This window comes from Sturnus vulgaris, chromosome 3 (genome assembly GCF_052056855.1).
Source record: "Sturnus vulgaris isolate bStuVul1 chromosome 3, bStuVul1.hap1, whole genome shotgun sequence".
Lineage (NCBI taxonomy): Eukaryota > Metazoa > Chordata > Aves > Passeriformes > Sturnidae > Sturnus > Sturnus vulgaris.
This window is the reverse complement of record NC_142245.1, coordinates 69,052,223-69,080,011: the sequence shown is the minus strand read 5'-3', so window position 1 is coordinate 69,080,011 and position 27,789 is coordinate 69,052,223. Positions and strand designations below refer to the sequence as shown.

Genomic DNA, 27,789 nt, shown 5'->3' with positions numbered 1-27,789 from the left:
AAAAGAAATGAAGCAGTGAAAGAGAAGCAATTGATGTTCTGCAACTCACCAGAGGAGAAGGAGAACTCCAGGCTTGGCAAGGGCAGGTATCCATGCTTTCATTTCATCACCTGCCACCTTACCAAAGAGGTTCTTACACGTCCTGTCAGACTAAAAGACAAGGACCAAATAAAGAGTGAGACCCTTTCCTGTCCCTTTCCTGTATTTTCCTTCTAAAACAAGGCCCGTTTCTTGAGCATAGTAACCTGAATGCTTTAAAATTTGTGCTCTGAATAATGACCTGAATTCACTGGCTCAGAAAGCCATCCTTCATTATAAATGAAAAATGACCAGATAGCTGGACTGGCAGGCAGGGAGCAGACACTATTTTCATACATGAAGTGTTTTTACAGGGTCTGTGAGTACAGCATATGTTGTGTTGGATAGTTTGCAGTCCCAAAGCCGTTTGCTAACCTGGGTTTCAATCAGTCCTTGGCTGCAGCATTTGCACTGAGGCCCTGGCTGAGTGGTAAAACAAGATTATGTCACCCTCCTTCACATCTGCTGCTCTTCTTGGAGAATATCTAAATTCAGCATGATTCATTTGAAAAATTGTGGTTTTCTGAGAAACTGTGCACTTAGAAAAAATGCTGAAAGCACTGATGAAATGGTTTTTAATCACTTTTCCCTTGTGCTTTGGTCACTTGCAAGGGGGAATGGCTTCAATTTGAAAGTGAGTAGGTTTAGTTTAGATAGTAGGAAAAAAATTATTTGCTCTGAGGGTTGTGAGGGACTGGAGAAGGTTGCCCAGAGAAGCTGAGGATGCCCCATCCTTGAAGGTGTTCAAGGCCAGGTTGGATGGGGCTCCCAGTAACCTGCTGTAGCAGATGTCCCTGCCCATGGCAGGGTGGTTGGAACTAGGTGATCTTTAAGGTTCCTTCCTACCCAATCCATTCTATGATTCTATGATTCTCTTATCCAAGGAAAGAAGGGCAATAACTTGTTTGTTTTGGTTTTTATTTTATATAAAATTATAAAAAAGCTGAAATAGCGACCAAGAAAGGGATAATGCATTATTCATGCACTTATTTAATCTTTTCTTTGTTGAAAGAAATACTTGATTCAGTATTTTGAGCAAGCTATCTGCATTTTAGATAGTTGGTGTAGGTAGATACTCTCCTCACTCAGATTCTCTCATCCCTAGTTCTCATCTCTGTGATGCCAAACTATAGAGCTGACAAACAATAAATGAAAACATCCTGCTTTGCTAAATTAATGGCTTGTGTGTAGCTGCATGTGTTGCTTATCCACAGGTGCCACCGACATCATGACTCGTCTCCTGGTGGAAAATTTGGGAAGGCTTCCAGGTGTGACTCTGGTGCTGACATTAGCCTTGCAAAGCCGTGAACAAGCACACAGCATTCATTTCTCCTCAGTATGTTACCTTGCAAAATATAGCATGTTAGAGCTCCTTTTATTTCCCCTGAAAAGTGATTAATTCTTAACTGTGCCTAGGTCATTAAAAATACATTTTCAAAGCATCAACAGATATAAGTCAGGATCAATATGAGAATTGACAAAATACTTTGTTCTTAGGCCAGTGCAGAAGAAACATCTAACAGGTAAACTTGAGCCTGTGAAAATGTTTGGCCAAGTCTCCTAGCAAGTGCAAAATGTACATTGCTCAATCATGAAATCAGATTCATCTTAGTCACATGGAGAATTTGTGATTTTTGAAATTTGTTTTTTTTCTGATAAAGTAGTGATGGCAGCTCTTTTTACATGAAAGTGGGAAAATCACTTTGCACAGGAAGGAAAATTCTTATTCCCTAAGCCCGACAGTGTGAGCTACTGCAGAGCTGCAACAGGGAGATTGTAGCAATAGGAATTCCTGCCTCCCAATAGAGGTGTGTTATGCAGCCACTGTGGTCAGTCCAGCCCCTGGTGCATTGGGGATTACTTCCTCCTGGAACAGCTGCCAAAGTGGGCCCTGCATTTCCAGGTTTTGTAGGGACAGCACATCTCTCAACTATGTTAAAGCATAAAGCACAAAAATCCTAAGTAGAAAATTTGATAAATAGTCAGAATGAAACAATTTCAGCTGAATTTTCCTTGTTTTTAAAGAGAGCTTACTGAGGTTGAAAAGGAATTTAAATACAATAAAATACTCAATACAAAAATGTCAACAACGTCATAGACTGCCATAAACTAAGTGTTGAGAAAGCACTTCATTTTATCACAGAAATGAAAATGGTTCTTTTCTCTGAGGCATAGTAGAAGCACTCAGGTGTGAAAGAAATGGTAATCCAGAACAGGGCAATAGCAGGATAAATTTAGCTGTGACAAGATGATTGCCTTTTGCCTGCATGTTGCAATAGGTAAACATAAATCAGTCAAGGTATACAACTAGCCAGTCATTGAAAAGCATGTAAAAATACCTAAAATTGTTTTTCCACTTACAGCCGCAGCAGGCACAGTTTTTGCAGAGGTGAAATGGTCTGCAAGTTAAATTTATGAGAGAATTCATACATCTGCAGTAACAGCTGGGATTCTGTGTGAGGTTAGGACTGCTCAATTTTGCTGTTTTCATACGGGTGTCAATGTGTGAGTGCTGGCTGCCTAAGCTTCCTTACCAGTCAATGGGAATTTAGTCAGGACAGTCAATGGAGGCTCGAGAGCTCTTCAGGTGAACAAATGATGCTCACTCTGGGTCAGCTGAGCAGCTTTGGAAGGCATTGGCTCAGAGCTAGTTTTAGTTGTCTAAACATATGCATGCAATACAATTTGAAACTTGTCAAAATCATCGTCCATGACCTCCAGAAGGATCAATTCACAAAACCATGGGTCTCCCAGACTGTGTCACATCTGCCAGACCTGTGTGGCTCCCTTGGAGAGCAGAGGATATCTAAGATCGTTGTGGACAGCTGTATTGAGGAGCCTGTCCTGACTCCAGTGACCACAACAAATGCACCTCACATGTTATGTATGAGTATACACATCCCTTCACACATGGCCATCTGTGCATGTAACAGAAAGTGCAGATGTGTATATCAGCATGTGTAGGTATAATTGTAGAGATAGATAAAGGTGAAGATGTATGTGTATTCACCAAGGCTTTTCTCTGTATGTAGTTTGATCATATACATTTATACAAACCTGTAGGTGCTTATATCTGTACCTATATGGGGCTATATATAGGTGTACATATACTGTACGTGTACTGGTTTGCCTCTAAATACACTGGTTAAATTTTGCTTCTTGATCCAGAGCAGATGCTGAACAGAAAAAGCTATTTTATTTTGCTTTCATGGAAGCACAGTTTCCCAAATGAAACAAATGGTACACAGAAAAAATCCCATCTAATTCCCCCTTTTCTCACTTGGTAGCGGTGGGGCTGCCTAAAGAGCTAGAAGTTGGCTTAAGAGCAAAAAGATTTTGAGTTTAACTACTTTGAGCTTCCAACTTTGGAAGCTGTGATTTTGGATTGTATCAATTCACATTTTTTAAATTGGCAGCCCAGCTCCCTGCTGCTCAGTGCCTTATAGATCCATCAGATTTTTTCCCTGCTCTCCACATTAATACATTAGATGTGCAGCATGAGTGGGAAGTCCAGTGAGACTGTTTATGTTTCTTTACAATATCAATTCATTTCTGCTGCCATGAAAGAAAGACCTCTCCTCTCCTCTCCTCTCCTCTCCTCTCCTCTCCTCTCCTCTCCTCTCCTCTCCTCTCCTCTCCTCTCCTCTCCTCTCCTCTCCTCTCCTCTCCTCTCCTCTCCTCTCCTCTCCTCTCCTCTCCTCTCCTCTCCTCTCCTCTCCTCTCCTCTCCTCTCCTCTCCTCTCCTCTCCTCTCCTCAATACCTTCCACTTCCAGTATAATTTTTTAAAATTTTCACAATTTGACATATATAAACATATTAACATCTGTTTTAACTATTTCCTCATTAAAGTACTCCTCCCCTGTCAGCCCAGAGTTTATCTGTGTCCTAATGATCTCCTCTGGTTCCAGTGTGAATAAATGAGGAATGCCACTTATTCCTTCAGGAGCACTAACTTTGGCAGTTATGTTTACTTTCAGTAATGAGCTTTAATTACTTTAGCAATTATAAGTATTTGACTGAATTTCCACTGGCTGCACACAACATCTGTACTGGTGGGACTTTACATGCTGTCTGATCTCTGCCCAGAGCTCCCTAGAACACGGTTACAGCTGTACTCCATTAGTCTCTAAAGCAGTAAGCAAGAAAAAGCCCTCCAGAATAACACCAGTAGATCAAACTAGTACCTCTCGCCTTTCCTGGCAAGTAGAGACTGAAGCATCCTGGATACTGTCTTGTTTATCCACTGAGATAATGGTTAAATCATTCAATGTAAACAATTTGTTCGCTACATGGCTTCCTCTGGCTTTGTAAGAGACTCTGTCAATGCTGCTTTCTTAGCAGAGGTCTCTGTTGTTTATTGATACTTTTGGGTATAGTGTGTCAAATGGCCTTTCTTCAAGTGTTTACCCCATAAAGTATGTACTACAGACAGAACCTCATCAGAGATCTGTTTCCTTACTGAATTACATGTGGTTGTCAATGCTTCAGGAACTAGAAAGTTAAAGCTTATTGTAAGATAAGCTCTCCTGTGACAGGAGATGCTTAAACACCTCTTGCCCCTGCCATATTATTTGCAACCATTTTCTTCTAGTGTTCATGAACTAGATAAAAGGATGGTTATGTTTAAAGGGCATGCACTCAAATGTTAGGGGATGTCAGAACTGAAGCTTCATGTTTAGCTTTGTGCTTCTGGAGATATTTTTCCTCCCTTTCTCTACAATTGCAAGGTCTGTGGCTGTCCTCTGTGATCACTGTCTTCTACAGCCTGAACCACAGCTCTTGGACCATCTTCTTCAGCATGTCTGAGCCTGTGGATGTGTCAGCAGGGACCCTGCCTGCGCTTGCATGCCGTGCTCCCAGACAGTCCTTGAGAGACTAAGGAGCAGTTGTAAAGCAGTCCAGCCTAGTGATGAGTTGGGAATGCTGGTAATGAGCTCTGCAGGCGTGTGGCTTGCTCTGCCAGCTTATCCTGGCTCCGTGTCTGTGGCTCTGTCCTTGGTGTGGACAGACGCTTCTAGAAGGGATTAGAACTGAGATAAAGTTCTAGGAATGCCAGTAAGATACATGAATAACTTTCAGGTCTTCGGGCACAATGCTGATTTCCTGCAGCACATCACAGTGTTGTGTGCTGTGGGCAGCTGAGCTACCTCTGCCTGAACCAGTTTGGGTAATGAGAACAATCTTTATGGAAAGCCAGATAAACTAGTCCTTTTGCAGAGAAGTCTCCTTTCAAAGGAAAGGGACAGGAATGAGCCCTGGGAAGGATCAAGGAAAGCAGAATTGTGGTGTGGCATTCATTACAGAATCCAGAGAACTTATAACTCCTGGCTACTCTATCATCTCCAACAGCTAAAAAATTACCAAATCACAAAAATCCCTTTGAGGCGATTAAAGATTAAATGGAAGAATGACCAGACTGACTATAACTGTCTCTCTCCTCCCCTTTCCCACTCTCTGCTCATAACCATGCAGTTCTAGGTGAATGCCAGAAGGGCCAGGTGTCCTCCCTTTCCCTCCTGCCACTACTGTGAAGTTTCAGGATGCCTTTCAGTGGCCTCCTGGAGCTTTGCAGCTGTGCATTTTGGCTTGTGAAGGGAATTGGCTACATAACACACTTTGGCTCTTCAAACAGTAATTACTTCAATGGAATTATTAGCACAAAGGAAGATTTCTCAGGTGAACGAGGACAGCACAAACATGCAGGTTATATTTCTGCAGACTATAAATAGAGGCCAATCATTCACGCCATGAGTCCTTCCAGTGTCTCTTCTTCCCTGCTTTCTGACAAGAACTTAGGGGGAGGGAGAATAGTTTCTACTCATAAATATATTTGCACAGAAAAATTAATGAGCTGTGGAAACTGCCACAGAGATAGTCAAAGAGAGATTTTTCAGAGAAGGATTCACATGTATTTTTGATACTATAAACAAAGATTTTTGGTGACTGAAGCAAAAAAAAGAAAGTGAAAAAATCATCTGCTAAGATTGACCAGAATGTACATACTTTAAAAACAGGGGAAAATGTCCCAGCCTTAAATAGATGATCATGCTTTCTTTTTTATTATTACATAGATGAAAAGAATATACTGGGTTCAATTCACAAAGGTACTGGAGGAAGTCATGTAGAGTGCTCCACACTTCCTGGAAATCTCATCCATGATGAGAGAGAGATGAATCCCTAATCAGATCTTCCACCCTTGTGCCTGAGGCTGTGATCTGACATGACAGTGGATATGACAGTGGTTTGCTGGCAATACCACACATGTTCCCACCCCTTTAGCTGCTCCAGCAGTTGATTCATGACAGTGTACAGTCACACTGTTACTGGAATCAAGGATGACTCTTGCAGAAAAATTATTTATAAAAAAAAAAAAAAGTACCTGATTGTTTTTTACCCTAATACAAATGGGTTATTACAGTGGTTCATGGCACACCTGGGTGAGAAGACAGTAAGAAAGACTGAACAGATTTAATTAGTAATTAATACTTTATTGCTTCAATTATGATCAAAAGGGCCTCTATGTGTAATGATTTATTATTTTCCACTCCAAGAGAAGTTTATGTGAATGGAAGTCATGCACTGTTTGTCAGAGCCTAATACTAACAGCAGGAGTAGTAATTGAAATAATGATTTCCTACTATCTTCATACTTAGAGTTTCAGAAAAAATCTGCAGAAATGTGGGACACCATTACTGCCTAAAACCAGATGTATTTATAAAAGGACAAGGGGGCTGAAGCTTTTGAGAGATTTCTCCCAGAAGAGCAAAAAGTATAAGTGTAGCTATGGGATTTAGCACGTCTTTAATTCTACAGATGTCCAAACCAGCCCAGAAGTGCTTTTGAAATGTATATTTTTGCATTTCCTCTCTTTTTTTCCAAATGGTCACAGATCACTAGAAGTCTTGAAACTATTTACAATTAGTCTCATGACTCCCAATATTTAAATATATGTTCAAAACTTTCACTGATTGATTTGACATGACTTGGGAGGCCCACTTACATTAAACCAATGCCTAACTTCTTGCAATTGTAGTGGAACTGGAATCTGGAGAAACAGAACAAAACATGGGGCAGTTAGAAAAAAAATACTGTTTGTTTTCTAATAAATGACCAAAGATGGGCTTACCCTCTGGAATTTGATAACTAAGTGAAAAAAGTATTAATAATCAATCTTAAAAAATAGCTCTGATATTAGATATTTTAATTTAAAAGCTTCAATTACATTTAAAATTTTTCTTTTGTTACAAGAAAGTTACAAATGCACATCCAGGGGAATTCATGCTACCCAGGGTTGTGATTTTTCTGTGGAAGCAAAGGAGGATTTTAACAAGAATTAGTCAAAATTTGCAAGTTACATGAAACTCTGTAAAATATTTTAACTCCTAAGATGTTATTTCATGTTTAGTTAGGATTCAGTTGCATGGCTGGTAGTCAAAGAGAATATCTAGAGATAACTGATTTTCCATATGCACTCTCTACAATAACAGGATCTGTTATTATGTACTAGGTACTGTGATACAGTAAAAGGAGTGCATTCCTTTGTCTGAAGCAGAAGACATCAAAATAAAATATAACTTTTTCTTTGTCTAATATCTTCCTCTACTTAATTTTTTATAGAGTGTTTTTTTTTCTTTCTGTCTTTTCTTTTCTTTTTTTTTTTTTAACTGTATTCTCTGCTCATGGTGATTTCACACCACTTTATCTTCACTGACTTTGGAAGAATTGCATCTGAGTTACATGGGTGCGATTTACTGGGAATGGAGCCCATTATGGATAATTAACTGTAGTGCATTGTTATAATTCTTTTTATTTAAGAGAATTTTTTCCTCCCTTTCCCCAGGGTGTGTTTCATCTGCTCCAGGATAGGAGGTAGAAAGAGAAGCTATTTATTTTTCATGTTTTTAAAGGCACAGAGACCATAAAGAAGATAAGCTGGGTCCCACTGTTGTGAGACCTTTTTTTCCTATACCTTTCTTCCTGATACTGTCTGGATCGCTGAGGCATAATTATTGTGGCCAAAGACAAGGTCATCCTGGAGATCAACAAACCATTGGAAAGAGGCTGGGAAAGCATGAGAACAGATTAGACATTTGACTGAGGCATGGACATCTTTCCCTCAAATCCCTTCTGACTTCTGCAGGAACCCTGAATCCCTGTGCAGCCTTTCTGCAGGCACTGGTCATGAGACACCAGCCCAGAGTCCAAAGCCCATCTCCCCCTTTCCTCGGTGTGACAGATGCCCCAAGGCAGCTCCTCCTGTCACACAGCTGCTCTTTGCTGGGTTTTTCCAGGGCAGACCAATGTTCCTCGATGCTGAGCTGCATACCTCAAGTATTTTCATGTTCACTCCTTTATTCACCTGCATCATGCATTTAGGAAATAACATGCATATAGGAAAACAAATTGAAAAGTATCTCAAAAGCTGGCTTGTATGATTGGACTCATGTCTGACCTTCGGCACTTGGGTGCATTGTGGAAAGTGAATGTGTTAAAGCAGCTCTCTTGGGGAGGGTGTGTTTGCTGACTTCAGGGGGCTTACTGAGAAAACTGCAAGGCTTTTGCCTTTGCTTTAATAACAAACATCAGCTTCTTTTTAAGTCTGTTGATCTGAACAGAAAGAAAGACAAGGCTCTGGAAGACAAAGCCCTGAGAATTAATTTTGATACACTTTTCATACATTTGAAGCAGATACAAAGCATTCCAAAATTTCTCCCACATGTTGGTTTCCTGTGGTTGATTTACAGACTGTGACAGAAAATCCATTTCTGTTCCTGTAGATGCTAAATTCATTACCTTGCCACAGAATTCAGATTCTCCACTTCTCCTTGAACTTCAGCTTGTTACTATGGCAACCAGTGCCAGACAATATATTTTTTCTTCTCACTATTTTCCAGTGGCATGGTTGGATATTGCAGTAAAAATAGTATCCTTTCACAATATTAATAAAAAATTTACAAAAATAACTTTTTTTTTTATTAAAAAGTTTCTCCTATACTGTGATTTTAGGACATACATTATATATGCAGAATAAGTCTGATAAATCATAATAAAATCAAAAACTTTATAAATTAACAGGGCATATTTTCCTTACAGCTGCACTCAAAAAGCTTTCCCCCCCCTTTTCCTCCTGCAAACCTTTCAACAGATGGACATTTTAGGTTGCAGTAAAATGCTTTTTGAAACGGATTGCATTTTTCTTTAAAAAATAACTGGTCACTGTTCCCTGTTTCAGATGTTGCCTTCTCTCCACAGTTGTCAGAAGTATTGAGAGATTAACTTGCCAGTAAAAGTCTATGCTGTTTTGAACTTGTCCCTCTCTGAAGTCTTGTTTAAATTCCAAATTGGTTTCTGAGGGGGGAGTCTGTTCTTTGCTTCACGAAATCTAAGGAACGTCAGGAGGATGGACGTGAAATCAGTCAATCAATAGGTTACCCTTGCTCTCCTGAATGAGATGGAAGGGTGATAAACTAAGGCAAATATAGATGATTAGACTGATTGGCCAGAAACAGCAGAGTCTGTAAAAATGAATAGAAAGTATTCAGGAATTCAAGGTTTCAAGAATAATGAAGTTGGGACTAATTTAGTAATAATGGCTGACATACTGAAAAGATGATTATCTGTACATATAATGCTTTGTTCAGCCTTCCCTTATATATATTATTTATTTAAACCAACAGATTCTTAGCAGATGAGTGTGCTGCATGAGCCTGAGACTTGTATAAGGAGTCACACTGAAAAATACCTATGCAAGGGAAGTGTTTAAGTGGCAAAAGCTCTCAGAAAACAGGATTTTTTACTCTTCATGCAGAGCATGGAATTATGTTACTCTGCATCTACCTTTCTACATGTCTTCCATGAGTGTTTAATCTTTCAACTGGTTTTAATGCACCATTCTTACTACAGTGCATAAGGGAGAGACAACTGCTAATATATGGACTTTCTTGACATCTCTCTGAGATGAAAGCACACTGATATCTAGGCTTGTGGACACGTCATCTAAGTGACTTAAACACTGCAAGACAAGTCATCCAATCTGAGAAGCCCATGGACTAATTTACAGAGCTTTTAGATTTTTGTGTTGCACACCCAGGACACAGGCATTCCCTGGCTGCAGTTTCAGCTGCGGATTTAGCCTTTAACACAGCTTAATTAGCAGCACAGCCCTGATGACTCAAAGAACATGACACACCATGTGCATTAACTCAGGTGGGAATCCTGTAGGAAAGTTGGAAGATGATTATGAACTGAAACTTCATACTAAAATACCTTAAAAAAGAAATTAATTGAGTGTATCCTGTTTAATTCTGGGAGATCCTAATTTTTGATTACTATATGAAGCTGTGATATTACTTTAAGACTTTGATAATGGTTACCTCCTATTTTGTTTTCCCTTTTCCTCCCCCAAGCACTGTATTTAATTGCTGGTGAGATCAGGATGAAAAGTGACAACATAGAACAGACAAGATGGAATATTTCTCACCGACCACTCGACATTCAAAGATTAAACCTCTAAATCTGAAGCATGCATATCCCTTGGCAGTAGATGGGGAGAAATTCTGTCCTTCAAGGTGCTTTACACCTGAGATCTGAAATAAGTTGAAGCAAGAATAAAGTCTTTGCTTTACATTTATCTTTTTGAGTTTACCATGAACATCACTTCTTTTTCCCCCATCAGGCAGAGGGATGTTCTTCAGGGCAGATTTAGTACTTCACATATTTGGGCCCAGATTCTTCAACCTTGACTCTCTTACATTTTCATTACTCTATACTGATACAAATATGTGACTGGGTCATTTTTGCACAGTCATTTGTGGGAATGTTTGTGTATGAAATGAAAATTATAAACTTTCCTGGAAAGAGACAGCTTCTAGGCCTTTCATGCACTTACATTTCACTAGCAGTTATATTGCTCATTTTTGTTCAATAACTACCCTGAAATTGAATGTTCCAGAGTTTGACACTCTACAAATAAATGCCATTGAGAGCAGTACATCTGGTTTCAATAACAACAGCAATAATTTCCAATATTTGTTTTCATAACGGAGGACCAGAGTCCAACAGCATTACTGGTGAGAAGAGCAGTGAAAGTGAGAAGGGAATATAATTTATTACACATACAAAAACTATGTTAAAAGAACATTATTAAGGTTGTAAAGTCAAACACTTGAGACTTAGGAAATGCCAGAATTAAGGTGGTCTGTGCAACTTTAATTTGACCTCGTCAGTGTATGCCTCCAGATAGTCTTTAGTTACATGAATGCATGTGATTTCTCTCCAAGACACCCACCTCAGTCAGTGCACAGAGAGTGTAAGTTGCCCATTTAAGGAACAGCTATTCAATACTTATTTTCCTTCTTGTGTCTGGCATGTGATACTTTTGCTCTGCACCACGCAAGCCTTGCTCTGAAGGAAAAATGGTTCATTTCCTCCCATAGTTTTCTCTCGCTTATTACTGCTGCAACTCATGACTTTGCAGCATCATTTTTGTGGAAATCTGTGTCTGTGTTAGTGAGTCTATGTGGCAGAGAGGGGGCTGCTGACCTAACGCTCACACTGCGGGGGATTTGCTACATCTTTTCAGCATATTTTGAATACCTGTGAGCAGTTGGGGGACATTAGGTAGAGGCAGCAAAGCAACCTTCCAGTTAAATCTCACCCAAAGAAAACGGACCTGAGTGCTGCAGAAGAGTGCAGAGATGCAAACCAAAGCATGGCAAGTGGGAATGACTGGCAGATCCTCTTCAAAACCACACTGCAGCTCAGACCTAAGTGGCTATGTTAGGCACATCCTGTCAGTGGACCATGTGTTTTAAAGACGGAGGAACCACACACACAGAGGTTAGAGCAAAAAGCATCAACAAATTTTGAGTGTGAGCATGAGATAACAGAAATTTAGTCCCTTCAGACTTGCCACTTAGAGCAGTCCCTTCTCTGACATTGCCTTGCTGCAGTCATAGACCTGTGGACTTGATATTTTCCTGTCTTAGTATTTCATACCCTTTTTAATTCAAGCTGACCCCTCACTGCACACTAAAATCAGTAAGTCACATAGCCCACTTCTTTGTTAGAAAACTACACAAGGCCAGGGCAAGGATCATAGCACAGCTTGCTTCCACGTGGCTTTATTTCTTCCCTGCCTCTCAGCAGTCCAAGAAAGCCTCATCCATATTATTACTTGGTACATGCTCTTGCTCATGTTCTCCTCAGCGCTGTGACTGACCAGCTATTCTTGTTGGGGCTATTTCCTTGTCTTTGGCATGGATAATCATGCAGTTGCCATAGAACAGAGACTATAACTCTATTTTCTTCCCTTACCAACATCACATTTCCCATATGGGGACTATGAGCTCATACTTTTTTCCATGTCCACAGAGCTTGAAATAAATCCAGCTGTATATAGCCAGGAAATTCCAGCACTTGGTATTTCCATTTCCTTAAAACATTCTGTTTGTTTTATCTGCATTTAATTTCATCTGGAGGTTGGGGCTGACAAGTTGCTGATCTGTAAACTTTGCTTGATTTCATCCCCAGAGCACTATGAACTTTCTCTATGAAGGACAGATGCATGCTCATTAATACCCATGCAGCTTGCATATTCCTCATCACACAGTGTGGGAATGTGAATTTTCTCGTCCCTCTTGCACAGATCCCAGTGGTACCAACGAAAGAAGAAAATTACTTATTTATAATCTAATCAGTCAATTTGCTGCCACATTGCCCCAGAACAGTAGCACATCTGATACTACTTCAAGGTTGGACTTGATATTGGACGATCAGTCACATTTTCCAATTGTCCAATATGAGGTATGCTGATGTTTAACAGGTGGTAAGAATCGCCTGTCCTAAAACAAACAACAAGTAGCACATGTTATTAAATTACATTACTTCAGCTCTACTGAGCTTCTGCTTTTTCTTTTATCAAACATCATAATGCCAAAATAATGACTAAAAGGAAATTGTTAGAAACACTTTCTTGTCTTGAACACGATGGAAAATGTTCAATTAAATGAAAATCTTCCTGTCTACAAACCACAGCAATAAACTACCACCACTATTTTTCATAGTGGATCATCATGCCATATGGGTTTTAATAAAATATATGACCTAGTCTAAACCTTGGTTATTGCTCTTATCTATCATTTGTTTTAAAGACAGCAGACATGTTTGATTTTACTCATTAAACTGAATCCATTCCTGTCTAGGTTATTGCCCTTTCAGAATCATATCTACCACATTCCCAATTGGTTTTAATTATCTTTGTTGCATTCTCTTTCTCAATATGCTTTTTTTCCAAATGTTTTAAATTGCTTTATGTTGATGGCAAAGCATCTTGCTGGGGCATGTTTATTGAAATATGCTACTTAAGAAGGTAATTATAGGGTAGATTATATTTTTCTTTTAGCAAATGCACTTGACTATTTTAATTTCTTGGCAGAAAGAAATAATTAACAACTTTATTGAATGCTATACCGTGTATATGTGTGTGATCTTGGTGAGTAGATGCTAAGGTTCACAACCCTGCTTTGGTGTCCCTTAGATAAGAAAATACCTTTAGTCACTTTGGGAGGAAAGCTCACATATGTGGTGACAGTAACAAGAAATTAGAAGATTATTCAGAACTGTTTTGTGAGAAAGATATATAAGGAAGAGTCTATATAAAAAATTAAAAACTTGGGCTAGTTTCCAGTCTGATGTAAAGCTGTGTGATGTGGTAGACTTAGTCAGAATTTACTAAGATTTACTCTGGGAAATGTGACCCAGATGGCTTTGTTTCCTCATGTTGTTCCCTCTTATTTGTCTGCTCATTTTCCAGTCGTTTCTACCAGCAGGTCTTTCCAAACAGGCAAATGTGAAAGGAACCAGACAGGAAAAAAAGCAGAATGTTAAGACTCCAAATGCCAGCAGTTGAAGTTATTCCATGGGTTAACATGTATGACAAAAGCAGACCACTAATACAGGGATTGGAGAAGACTTAGCATCTTGTGTTCTGATGGTTTTCTCTAAGTCCTACTTCTTTATCTTTTTCATTGTACATAGGGAAGAAATCCCCCTTTTCTTGCCCAGACCACTTCCTAAAGAAGACATTGACTGCTATTTAGCCCATCTTCAGCAGCTGAAGGAGATCTCAGTGCCACATAAGCAAAGAGTTCTTGGTGAGAACTTTCTGGAGCTTTAAGTGACAGAGTATTTTTACACAAAACAAACGGTAGCTACCTCATACTGTGGGTTTCATGCTTGCTATTTCCAGCTTTCTCCATTTTATTAAAATAAGTGTCCCTAGTATTTTTGGCTTGTCTGCTTTTAATTTTCTCATATATTCAGTTTCAAGAAACACAGAAGCAAGGACAAAACCTGATTTTTTTCACCCAAGGGTTTGCCTTTTAGGGCTAGGTTCAGGCAGCTTCATTTAGGTGCTCATTTCAGATGTCTTGCAGCCTGAAAAGAATCATTCAGCCTTGATGGATGAATGCTCAGGACTGACATGTGTGCTCACCAAAGGCACAGAACATGGTGGCATCAGGGTACCTGCACCTCTCTGGAGCTCATGAGATTGAATCAGAGCTGTGCATTGCATGATTCCCATCACATGGGGTGAGTTTCATGAAAGGGTAGGTTTTACCTGCTGTGCTTATGTTTCTTTGAAGTGGCCATGCAAAAAGCACAAAGTCCTTCTGTGCCACATCACCCAGTCATGAGAGGGCTCTGCAGGAGCGAGGCAACCTAATGGCTCAGACTGGGCTGCCTTGTTGCACTTGCAGGTGTCTAGGTTGAGCTATGGGGGGGATTGCACAGACCAGCCTCAAACTTGGTTTTACTCACATAACAAAATGTTTGCTGTGCCTACTTAGCACTATCATACCAAAAACATGCCAAACATGGAAACAATGAAAAGCTGAATAGAATAACACCTTTAGAAGAGATCAATATAGCTTTCAAAAATAAGAGTAAGTGGAATTCATTAGCCTAAAGTATAACCTCTAATCTTTTAAAGGCTGGCATAAGCCTATAACCATAGATTTTGGATTACTTAAATGATCGTATAATACCAAAATGTTTATATGGGCATGCATACAACTAAATTTTAGACCTGTTGTGCTTTTCAGTGTGATCTAATGGCTGCTGCACAGAAGCTGTTGTTAAGGCTCATAGGCTCTGTTTCTCTTTTCTGCCAAGATTTACAGCTAATGAGATGCTATTTTCTGCACTCCTTGGCTAGTGCAAAACTGTATTTGTTAGACGTTGTTTTTATGATTTAAGATTTACAATTTCTAATGATCATAGGCAAAGAAAACCTCTTATTCCCTTAAGCACCATGGGAGACGACATGTAACAAAATCACCATGTAATTTTCACTACAGAAACATTGTTGCTTCAAAGCCACTGTGGTTTTTTTAGGCTCACACAAAGAACCAAATCCTGACCCCTTGGCTTGTGCCAGGCATAAGCTTTGCAAGCATCCCTGTAGAGTGGATTTTAATTTTCATGAATGATTTCCTAAGACTTTGGTGAAGCAGTAGTCTGAAAACTGATAAAAGTGGAATGAATATCATTTTCTGGGAATGAATATCTCATTTTCCAATGCCAGGAAGCAAAGTCATCTATTGTATTTAAGTATGCTGAATTCAGTCTGCTTACCTGAAAATATAATTACTATTTTAAGTAAAAGTATCAGAAAATGTCCCAGACAAAACAACTTTTTTCATGGCAAAACCATAAAAACCTCATACTATGCCTGAATTAATAAAATTTACAGTAACTCTGTAATTCAAAAAGAAAGAAAAAAGCTGTTTCTGAAGTTAGATGATAATTCTGAGAATTCACTTTATTTTCTTTTCCATCTCGACTTGCTGTTTGGAAATTTATGCAATGATTTAAGCTCACACAGATAAGATGTAATGCTTCTTACATTAGTATTTTGAAGAGGTTTTGCATAGGTGAATGGATAATTTTTCAGTAAATTGCTCAGGCTGAAATGAAGATATTGAGTTCTTGTGATTTCTACACATTTTTTTTGGCTTATGGTCTCAGCTCTAGAGGACTGGATGCCTACATGTTTTGCATGTCTTTTCGAGGAGACTAACCACTAAGAAAGGACAAGAAAACCTCTGAGACATTTTTCTTGTGACACCAGATAGATAGTCCTGTAACACACTAATATCCAAGATAATTATGAGTATTGATACTGTCATCACCACACAGGCCAACAATATGTGAATGTGATCATCATTGCAGGGGCTTGAATATTTTTATTCCAATGTTCAACCCTCATAGGCTTTTATTTCAATATAAGTACAGATTGACCTAAGTATATCTAAAGCACTCATGGTTTTATGTTCTTATTAATTGCATAAAGCAAGAAAGTAAGTTTTTGGACCTGCATATTTAACAAATTTTTCATTTTGACTATCATGCTCTTCTTTATAGTGTAAATAACTATAACGATGATACAGTGAAGATTTTCCTTCACTCAAGTTTAAAAGACTAATTAGCCTCACTGTGATATGGGCCCTTTACAGTCAGCTGGTATAAGTAATTCCTCTGACCGTGTGCCATAAACCCAGACTCTTGGTATGGGTTCTATAAAGTCCATCTGGCCAGTATATTTGCTTCATATAAACATGATTATTCAGTAGTTGAGGATAAGATTTAGATGATGTTTGAGTATGACAAGAAACACTGTCTAATGCACTAAATCTGTAAGTATTTCAGTTCATCTGAATCAAACTCACTTTTTTAGGCAGTCACTACTGTCCTTACACCTGTCTTTGAGTTTCCCCACAATTTCAGCCACTCTGATGACAGGATGAACATGTTCACCAGGTGGATGTGTGAGTGGCCAGCTTTGCTTGAGGCACAGGGGACAGTCAGGTGGACCTGTATGGGGCATAGCAGTCATGTGCTAAATTTTCTGAAGGGATGAGATGGGCCTTTAAGACCATAAAGGGACCACAACAGAGAATTTTGTGAATGTCTACAAGGGAGCAAAAACAAAACTCTGTGTCTAGCAAATTGCAGCCGATGAAGAAGCACAAATGACCAGAGCATTGTAAATATTGGGAACACTAGATATTCTGTCCGACATTCTTTAGAGAAATCAGGCAAACCCACACCCCCTAAAAAGCCATAAAACTCCCTATCAAAATATATATAAAATGTCATACGACTGCTGCTTTTGTGTGTTTATGTGTTTTTAAAACCTAATTTGTCATTTTCTTCTAACAAAGACAAATATTGCCTCACTGATTCTGAGAAGATAACTTGTTTGATGAGTTTGTACAATACTGAATGAAATTTAAAGTCATTAGGCTGATACAATCAATTAACCAACCAACAAACCAACCAACCAACCAACCCACCAACCCACCAACCAACCATCCACCCACGCACCCATCCAAATATAACTAATTCAGACAGCTGTTTCCCCTTTATAATTCATACACATGTTGGAAGATATGCTCCATTAAAAACCTTTACTCATTGATTTAGGGTGTGTTTAATGTACAATCACTGAATTTGCTGGAGCAATATAGTGATTTCTGAACTAGCTTTAAGCTAGATATGCCATGGATAAATCAACCTCACAATGTAAACCCCAGGTGAGAAGTTGAATTAAGAATACTTTATGTATCTGGACTTAATACAGCTGTCACTTCTTTGATTGTTATCTAGTCCTTGTCTTAAATGGCCATCATTTTTACTAAAGTCATTCATATAAATTCATCAGTACAAAAGCACATTAGTGTTACCTCCATGTTGCCAAGACCCGGTCTCTAAGCTGGGAATTCCTGCTAAGGTTATCATGAAGAGATTAAACAATACTGACAATACTGGCAAGTGGGGATGTTGGTAGGGACATACACAGTAGAATAAATTGGTACAATTGTACCATTGAATACTTTCAGCCAGATGTAAAGCATCTCTCTCAGAGAGCTTGCTGAGTAGGAAAGCAGAATTATTGCTATACAGCATAGCTAATTCAAGCAAAAGGACAAGTTACCATGCAGAATGAGGACAGGAGTTTTGGTGTAAAGATTCATGGATCTCTGCACATGAAAGCACTCATGTAGCAGAAGACAAAAGAGAAATTTGCTCAGAAGTGTGGGGAGGGGCAGGGTAGGTTTGTGAATGTGGGATAAGATTCAGCAGCTGAGGTCTAATTCACTGCAGGGCACAAAAAAAAGAATGGTTGGACCTCGACTGTTCAGATGGCAAGAGATCCATGTATTAAGATATCAAGATACCTAAATCCTGGAGAATGTAGCAAATGGAGTCAGGCCCTCTAGGGCTTCTGGAAAGAACTGGAGGTTGTGTGAGAAAGTCAGAGAGCATTTTTTAATCCTGTCAGTTCTCAAAAGAGGGAGACTACTACAGGACATAGACAATCCTCAGTTCAACCCCTTTGCGTTGATTTTGTGACATTTCTGGATTGTTCAGAGTTACTTAAGCTTCACACTTTTAGATCACCAGCATTGGAAATCCCAGTAGTAGTGCTTATTGAGCACACTGAAAGGCTCTTCCCCGTTTTGACTGGGTCATACTTTGATTTCCTAATATTTTTATAGCTTGATTTGTGGGTGTTTTTGTTTTTTGTTTGTTTGTTTGTTTTTGTGTTCCCACATCCTCAGCTCTGGCAATAACAATGATATTTGCTAGTTAGATGCCAATGTGGTGTGATATTCCAAGGACAGATACAAATATCAACTCTGAGAACTGCAAAGAGCCATTGTACATTTCAGGGAAATACGAACCTGAGTTGAAATTAAGGAAAATTAATGACTAACAAGGTGCTTTTGGCTAGCAGAGGAAGTTTAGGAAGCTGGGTGAAGAATGATCATTGTACGATTAAATTTCCATATATCTCTAATGTGAGCAGCAAATCCTCATTCAAAGGAGATGAAAAATATCTTCCTTAAAATGTACTTTCACTCTGAAACTGATAGTGGTGCTTCCTCTGATTTTCAAGAGGGCCAGTACAGCCAGTATAGTGGATTTCCAAATGAGCTGAGAAGCTGGTGGTGCTACCAGTGCACAGAAACCTTCCACAAACACCACTGTCTCACGGAGCAGTGCCTTGCCTCTACCCAGCATCAGACTGGCTGAGCCCACGTTGGCAGCCTGTGTCTGAAATGCATCTTTTGTCATTCTTCCAAGCCTGCTGGGGCGGTCCCTGGGGCAAGTCCCTTGCTGGCTGTGTGCCCACGGCACACCCTGTACCCTGCCAGCAAGAGCAGCAGTTTCTGCATGCAGGGAAGAAGATGGTGATGGCATCTCTCTCCCTGGTGCAGGAGAAAGCTGCTTTCTGTTGCTGGGACCCTTTAGATGGCTGGTTTTGGTGGGGTGAGGTGTAGTCACAGGGGAGGGGGTGGGAAGGGAGCGAAAAGAAGAAAAGGCTTCTGTGCTACTGCCGTGCCTGCAAGTGCTGGTCCCAGAAAATGTGGTGCTGCTCTTGAATTTTAAAGATGCAGGAATGGTATAGATCTTCCTGCTTCCTGCTTTCAGTAGCCATCTTTTCTGAGTGAAAATCCTCTCTTACCATTCCATAACATACCATACTTACAGAAAGTAACCTAACAAGCTTTGGAAATTTTGGTGCATCGTGTCAAGCTGAAAAATCCATGAAAACAACACACATTTTTCCAAACCAGGCGTTGCCAAAAATATTTTCCTTCATGGTTGCAAAAATGAAGCTTCCAAATGTAAATGAGAATTCTCCCCTTTTCCCTGGTTTTATGGATGCAGGATTTCATCTTCTGCATGGGAGCCTCTGTCACATTTTCACTCTGTGCCCATCCATCCCCCCTGGAGTGAGTTTATAGCAACCAACAACAAGTGGAGAAGCTTGAAGCAGATGTAAATAAAAGGCTGGTGAGCATTTTTTGCTCAAAACAATGAACTGTGTTCACCTGTTTTCTAAGCAGGCTGAATGGCAGGCTGTACTTCTTCTTGGTCATCACTAATAAAATAAAACGTTATTAAAATGATTGAATTGCCAAAATTAAATACCTAGACCCAAATAATGCTGGATGCCTCTTGCTGCTCCTCATGAGTTGCTTCATATGCTGATTTTCTCAAGAGCAATCAGTGTGTCAAATATTTTAGACTGATATTATATTTTATAGTTTAAATGTGCACAGATGTATTTAATATATCTGATATAGTGAAGTTGTCCATATGTGATGCATTATATATGATAATGCATGTATTAAAGAGTCTTTTATAGTCTCACATTATATTTCCATTGTGTAGGATGATGTATTATTTATTCACACACTGATTTCCATGTACATGTGTGCAGAAGCAAATTTGCATACGTTGTCTGTCTGATATAGTAACAAGCATGCACAAACACAGAGTACAAATGGATAGATATTAAACATTTTCTAATATTCTCTTAGCAACAGCATTTTGTAGTTGATCACATCACAAATGTGAAACACTTATTCAGCATAAAATGTCGCTTGCTTTCTGCAGTGGCTGCCATTTTTTTTTCCTTCTTTCTTCAAATCCTCTGACCTCCCTTGGGAAGGCTTTTATGCACGTTCGGTATGCTCACACAACTATTTCTACTAGCACTGTTACCATAGAAACCAAGTGATTCCTTTTTTTTCCAACCTCCTTCCTGTCAGGATTTGGACCTGGTGCCAGACCTTTCCACTGTTAGCAATAATATTTTTTCAATATTTGGACAGATCTTTTAAAGAAAAAAACCCTGTTTATATATTCAAGATGTGGTACTTTGTTTCAGGATACAAATTCTCAGGTACTAACATCAGCCAATGGATTCACATACTTACAGAGCTAAAAAGCTCTTTCTTTTGCAACATTTAGACCATGACATTTTGTAAGGAAGATGCCAGAGTTGATTATTAATTGTAGACTTCAACTCAGAATGTGAATGAAGGGATTTATTTATATAACAGGTCAGTGGAATGTGTCTCACGTTTTCATTTTTTTTTCAGAGCTCATTTTCAACACGTTTCTTTAGTATACACACAAATAGCTTCCTAACCACAAGCAGAGACATGTAATTAATTACGATATAATTTGCAAGTTATTGATTGGCATAATTTGCAGTCCTCACATTAGCAGCTTCCTCATATAAATTTTTAAGTATTTTAATTCTCTGACTACATAACATATTGATTTATTTAATGAATCTATGCTTAGTTAGATACACAACAGCACATAATAATTTTATAACTGTTCTATTTGGGCTGAATACATTATTTCAATTAACATGACATAGAGAACATTAGCTTTACACTGAATCAACTGACATATTTTAAGTGTCATTTGACTTAAACCACACATGCACATTAGGTCATATCTACAATTCAACACAGATATATACATCTGATAATTTTTAGTTTATAGAAAATATTTTTCTGAAAAGCAGAGTCACAATCACACATTTTCCTGTCTGATTTCAACATCACCTTTTCTTTTGGATGCAAATATCATGTTAGACCAGCAAAATGCAGGAGAAGGAAGAGCTAAGATGATTTGGAGGTGCATTTCTCTCTCGTCATCAGGCAAGCACCGGATTTGCAGACCCTGCTCCAAAGCGACCGAATCTCCTGCAACAAAATTGCCAAGTGCAAGGCCACCAGAGTGGTCTCTGATCGTCTTCTTTCCCTGTAATGCCTCTTTGGTGTAAGAGGTAATTAAAGTCATGTAAACATGCAAAACAAATTATAGCATGTTCCAAGTGCGTTTATCCCGCAGTGACAGAAGAGGGAGCAGTTCTTCCTTCGCACTGCCGGAGATCCCCTTGGCACCCATCCCCCCTGCCCATGCCCCTCTTGCCAAACGCAAACCTGCTCGATCATAACCCAGACACGGCCGAGTTTTCTGTGGGGGCAAGCGCCGAGACATTTTGGGGTCGAGGGTGGAGGGGGGACAGACCACCCACTTCGTCGCTGGAGGAACAAAGCTGAAATTCTTCTGGGTTGCCACTTTCCCTAAGGATATAGTTCGATATCAGGGTCTTTTGTGTCTTACTGTATATTTTTATTTGTAACAATGCTTTTTTTTTTTTTTTTCCTTTTTTTTTTTTTTTTTTTTTTTTTTTTTTTTTTTTTTTTTTTTTTTTACCTGCCTCATCACGCTACAAAGAAGCCATGGTGGTGTGTAGTCAACTGGAGTGAATGTGTGCATTCTCCAGGTCTTGTTTTTGTGAGACTTTGTCCTGCTGTTGTTCCCACTCTGAGCTGAGCAGAAACCACGCATGTCTGAATAACGGGGCCCTTTCTGCCTGTTGTAATCCCGAATTGTTACAGTCTAGGGGCCAGCCATGCTGTCACCGTCACAAATTGATTTAACCATCAATTGCAGTGGTCATTAAAGCTGCTAGAAGTCCCAGCCAAGCTGATGAATTGCAGCTGAATGTGAAATGAGCCTCCAAGCCCCTTTCCCACCATCTCATATCAAAGCCTATTGTGTCCCTCCAAAGTAAAGGGTCGGAGGTTCAGCCTGGAGTTCAACAATGGGCTCAGTCAGAAGATAGAGCCCCCTTCGCCCTGGTATTCCCAATTACAGTTTGCTTTCCATACCTTATTGTGTAGTATTTGCATGCAACTAATACGTGGAATTATTGACATACCCCAGTGTCAATGGAGCTTTTGAAAGGTTTATCCCCCAAATATATGGAATCCCAAGCATCTGGTGGCTCCCCAGTAATGACAATGAAACAATTCCTGGGTTTTCCTCCTCTGGCAGTGCAGTCGACTGCTCTGAGCTGAATGGCTATCTTTACTCAGCAGAGATTAGCTGCTTCCAGGCCTCACACAAAAAAAAGCCCCTGGGTCTGCTTCTGGAAGTCCCTTTCCTTCAGATGTATTGTTCCCTGGACCTGTCTTGTTACTCATTTTTATATGGAACTTAAATCTGCTAGTCTTTTGCTTAGTGGCTGTAAGTAACAGGGATAAACAAGAATAATGAAACAAAATTTAATGTACTCCACTCTTTTCTTTTCTTTTCTTTTCTTTTCTTTTCTTTTCTTTTCTTTTCTTTTCTTTTCTTTTCTTTTCTTTTCTTTTCTTTTCTTTTCTTTTCTTTTCTTTTCTTTTCTTTTCTTTTCTTTTCTTTTCTTTTCTTTTCTTTTCTTTTCTTTTCTTTTCCTTTTCTTTTTCTTTTTTTTTCTTTTTCTTTTCTTCCCCTGCTGTGTCTTGCATTTTTGGTTTGTTATTGAGCTGCACACAGTAGGCACTACCAGAGGAAATCACATCTGATCCGTTTTGGGCGATGTGTTTGCATGCTGGGCACACAAAAGCTGGTTGTGCCTGGAGGCTCTGTCCTGTTGAAGGGTGCTTTCTCTGTGGGCAAGGGGCACAGGTAACAAGAGGAGTGTGAAGAGAGATGCTGTGGCTGTGCTTGTGAACGTGCAAAGTCCAGAAGGCTCCTGACAAGCACACAGGCAGGAAAAAGTTGTGGGAGGGAGAGGGGAAGATTCAGTAAAGAGGTCACAGGTCCAGACTATTCCAATGTATTAATAATGAGTCAGTAGACAGTTCTAGGCCTGTTTTTCCCTAGGCTGTATTCATCATAGACTGGATGTCTCCACTAAATCTATGTGGAGATGCTGTTAGCAGAGCACTAAACCAGTGTTGGCTGGTGTTCCTCAGTGGCTCCCAGGGAGATCATCACAAGCCTGGTTTTGGACACTTTGTTGCCCAAAGACAGGATGAACCGATGGATAAATAAATACATACACTTCTGATTTAATATATTCTTTAATTTTGATTGTGTTACAGAAGAGCAGTGTTTTTGTTGAACTCTTGAATCTTTCTTACCTCTGGACTTTTCCACTGCATGTAGCAGTAAACTTTCCTTCATGGAAAGTAATATCATGGGTGATTTAATTTTTGTTCACATTACATGTTCCAAGTGAAGCATCTGAAAAGTCCATCAGTGTATACTAGCACCAAGTTTTCTCCACAGAAAACTGGACTGAATGATTAAGAGATTCAGAAATAGAGCAATATTCTGTTTGTCCAATTAATGGCCCCAGGTAGTAATTTCATGTCTCCATGACCCATGAATCTGACAATCTGTGATTTCAAAAAAAACTAAATTCCCACTCTCCACTGTGACAAACTCAAGAATTTTTTTAAAAAAAACCAGATAACCAGCCCCAACCAGCCAATAACATGGCAGTAGTAATTTCCTCTGAATTGGAGACACAGGTTCAAAATTTCTCAATTTTTTTCACAGTACAGATAACTATGCTACCCATTTGATCATGTGAAACTATTCAATAATAATAATTTCCAGTTGTTTTCTCTCAATTTCTTTCCTGAATAAGTAATTATTCATTGGGCCAGAGGCACAAACTTGAGACTCTTGAGAAAAACTTGCCTTCTGCTTTAATCACTAAGCAAAAAGCAAGGCACTATTTTGGCCAAATAAGTAAAGGGGCAGTCTCAGCCTGCCTGTGCAGCCTGAGTGCCAATATTCAGGGAGAGGATGATAGAAAGTGAAAACTGCATCTGACGTCTTGTAATCATGCAGTTCTCTATGCATATGGAAATTGTTGAAACACTGCAATGTGAAGCCTGAACAATAAATAGGAAAGAATAGAGATTACTGTCCAAACTTCAGTAACATCAAAAGGTGCAAGGGAAACAGCTGACAAATACAGATACTTGTTTACTTTTGAGACAAATTTGTGCTCTGGGACCTTCCTTGCTTCTCAGCTTAGCTATTACAAATATCTCTGTCTGAAGTAGTAATCAGTGATATTGGACCTCTGCTCACACAACTTTCTCAGTTATACAAGCCCTGAAATGGGATGGTCAGGGTTCAGATAAACAACCTTTCAGATAAACAACCTTAGCCCATTTTCATTGTCCAGTTCCAAGGGAGAAAGGCTGCATTGAGATAAAACTTTTACAAGAATAAGGTTCCCTTCAGCTCAATTGTCAAAATTGCCTCTGAGTGAACTCTTGCACAAATCAAAACTGAGAACAACACAAGTTCCCAAGACTCAGAGCCTGCTTTCTCAGGACCTGGAAGGCAGCTGCTGCATGATTACCTGAGGGATCCTGGCCCTGTAACATTTATAATAACTCTTGGAAAAGGGGTTGTTTCCTTGTGAGTTGTTGAGACACGAAAAAATCAAGAGTTTCCGCTCCGGTGAAGAATAAACATGTTTATATTGCAAACTTGCCTTCCACTCAAAAAAATCAACCTTGTCCTAGCAAAATTTGTATTCATAAATACATACCTATAGATTTTGGTAACATTGGGTTCACTGATAGATGAAAGTAGCTTTTGTCTTATTAGATTGGGTTCTCCAAGTCCACTAAGAACAAAGATTTTATTTGCAATAGTCATCTACTGCAAGGAGCAGGCTTAGCTGCACACAGAGAGCAATTTTTTTCTTAGAGCATTGGACTGGAAGAAATTATTTTTCTTGCAGGTTAATGTCCTAGGGCCTCTAAGCCACTGCCTCATAGCATCAACACACTTTTTCATGATTCTTGTGATGGTACTTCTACCCATCAGGAGCCAGAGTGAGTGTGGGCAGCCACCTATGCACACCCTGCTTGGCCATCTAACATGAACAGCTTTCTCATGTGGTGGCAGCCCTCACTCACCTGAGGTGTCCTGTCTCCTGGCTACTAACTTTCACAATACTTCAAGAGGCCTGCAGACTTCTCCACGTACATGTGTGTTGGAGTTAAAATGGGTACAAACTGAAATGCAGGAGGTTTCTCCAAAGATAAGGAATGGCTTTTTCACTGTAAAAGTGACAGAGCACTGGCACAGGTTTCTCAGAGAAGCGATGGAGTCTGCATCCTTAGAGATATTAAAAAGCCACCTGTACATAGTCCTGGGAAATCATCTCTGTGTGGCCCTGTTTGAGCACGGGGGCTTGGACCAGGTGACCTCCACAGGTTCCTTCTCTGGAGACAGTTCTGGGATTTTGTAAAAGTTTCAAAAGTTATCAGTGGGATAGACTGACAGGCAGACGCACAATTCCTCTCAGCAGCTCTATGCCTTGTTTTCGTATGGCAAGCAGGGTGGAAACTTTGAAGTCTTTAGCAGAAGAGTTGTCAGGATGAAAAAGGTAGTTTCATAAGTACTGAAATCTAGAGATGCTGAAATGATTTTTGCAAGGAAAGATATTTTTAATAGTGCTTGTTTTTATCTTTATGGAACTGAAGATAAGCTACTTTTTCCTCTAGATGGACAATTACTCTGTGAGTGCAACTGAAATTAATGCCTAAACACATTATTAACTCGATATGATTATTAACTTTTCTGAACTATATTCCCTGTGCACTCTAGAGTTCATGTTTACTTATGCAAAGTAATGTATTTGTCATTTGTGGTTTTTTGATCAACAAATGTAAATAAAAGACTAATAACAGCAATAATGCCATACTAAAGGACAGGTGTTTTATATAGAAATCTATTTTACATATGCAGTATTGAGGGAATAAAGATATTAATTTCAATTTACAGAAAGTTTTTTACTTTTCATTTTTTCACACACAGAGCATTGAAAAGAAAAAGCATTGTAAAGACAACTTTGAGCCATCTGCATCTGGAATATCACAAGAAATCTAGATCCTTAATACATGTTTTAATTTTAGATATTAAAATATGAACTGAAAACCTTTGATATTAACTGTAGGTAAAACCAATCAGTGATGAATTTACAATTCACTAAATCAAATAATATCCAATAGGTGTCAATTGCAATGCAGATTTGCCATGTCTTCTCTGCCTTTCTGAGCACGACAATCATTTGGTGGTAAGTGAAATATTTACAAGACAATTTCTTTTTTTTATATATTTTTTTCATCTGATCCTGAGATCAGCTCAGCTGGTCAGACCATGGTGCTAATACCACCAAGGTCATGGGTTGCTCCAAGTACAGGCCATTCACTTAAGAGTTGGACTCAATGATCCTTGTTGTGTCCCTTCAAACTCAGAATATCCTGTCATTTTGTGTATTGTTAGGTTCATTAACTTTCAACACCTACTCACACTGCAAACACGACAATTGGTGTTGCAAAGCTGTTGCAGAAAATGTTCATGCTTCACAAAACCGTGGGCTTTGGTTTGGTTGCTTACCTGTAACACAGATGTGACCTACCTGAACCTATTTGGTCTGCAGGACTTTGTAGGATGTGTCTAAACAAGCCACTAAAGCCCTTTTTGTTCTCTTACTTGTTAAATGTTTGTGGCTGTAGAAATGCATAACATCTCTGACAAACAGAAGATAAACCCAAAAATTTAAGTAATTTTGACAAAATGTAAGCAACCTATGTGACTGAGTTTTTGAGCCTGGCCTAGTGCATCACTTTTAGATGTTAAGCCATGACTACATTTCAGTGTCCATCTTTTTGATCCTATTTGTTTGTTATTCCTTTTTTTCATATAGTTTTGCCACAGCAAAGCTGTTCAGTAACATATTTTTATGTGTAATCTGGGCCTTATGTGTTTTTAATTTCTTTTTCTTTCTCTACTTGTAGCTGCACAAGCAGAATAAGAATTACTTCCTTCAGAAGAAGAAATTATTATTTCAGTTTGGAATCCAGGAATAAATGAAACAAAGCTGTTGTCAAACCACTGGAAGCAGCACATAAATAAAAGTCAACGTTAGTATGGCTGTGGCTGTCCACTTGTTATTAAGAAAAAAGGCATATTTCTGGGGGCAAGGCAGCAGGACCTGAAAAACTCTGCTACTTCTGTACATG

The 27,789-nt window shown here is 39.2% G+C and overlaps 1 long non-coding RNA gene across 1 annotated transcript; it reads left to right on the top strand.

The window, feature by feature from the left end:
* LOC148224397 (uncharacterized) lies at nucleotides 1-27,789 on the top strand. Its single transcript, XR_015802883.1, has 3 exons — nucleotides 1-86; nucleotides 26,776-26,840; nucleotides 27,565-27,789. It is a non-coding gene; the product is annotated as an uncharacterized LOC148224397 (long non-coding RNA).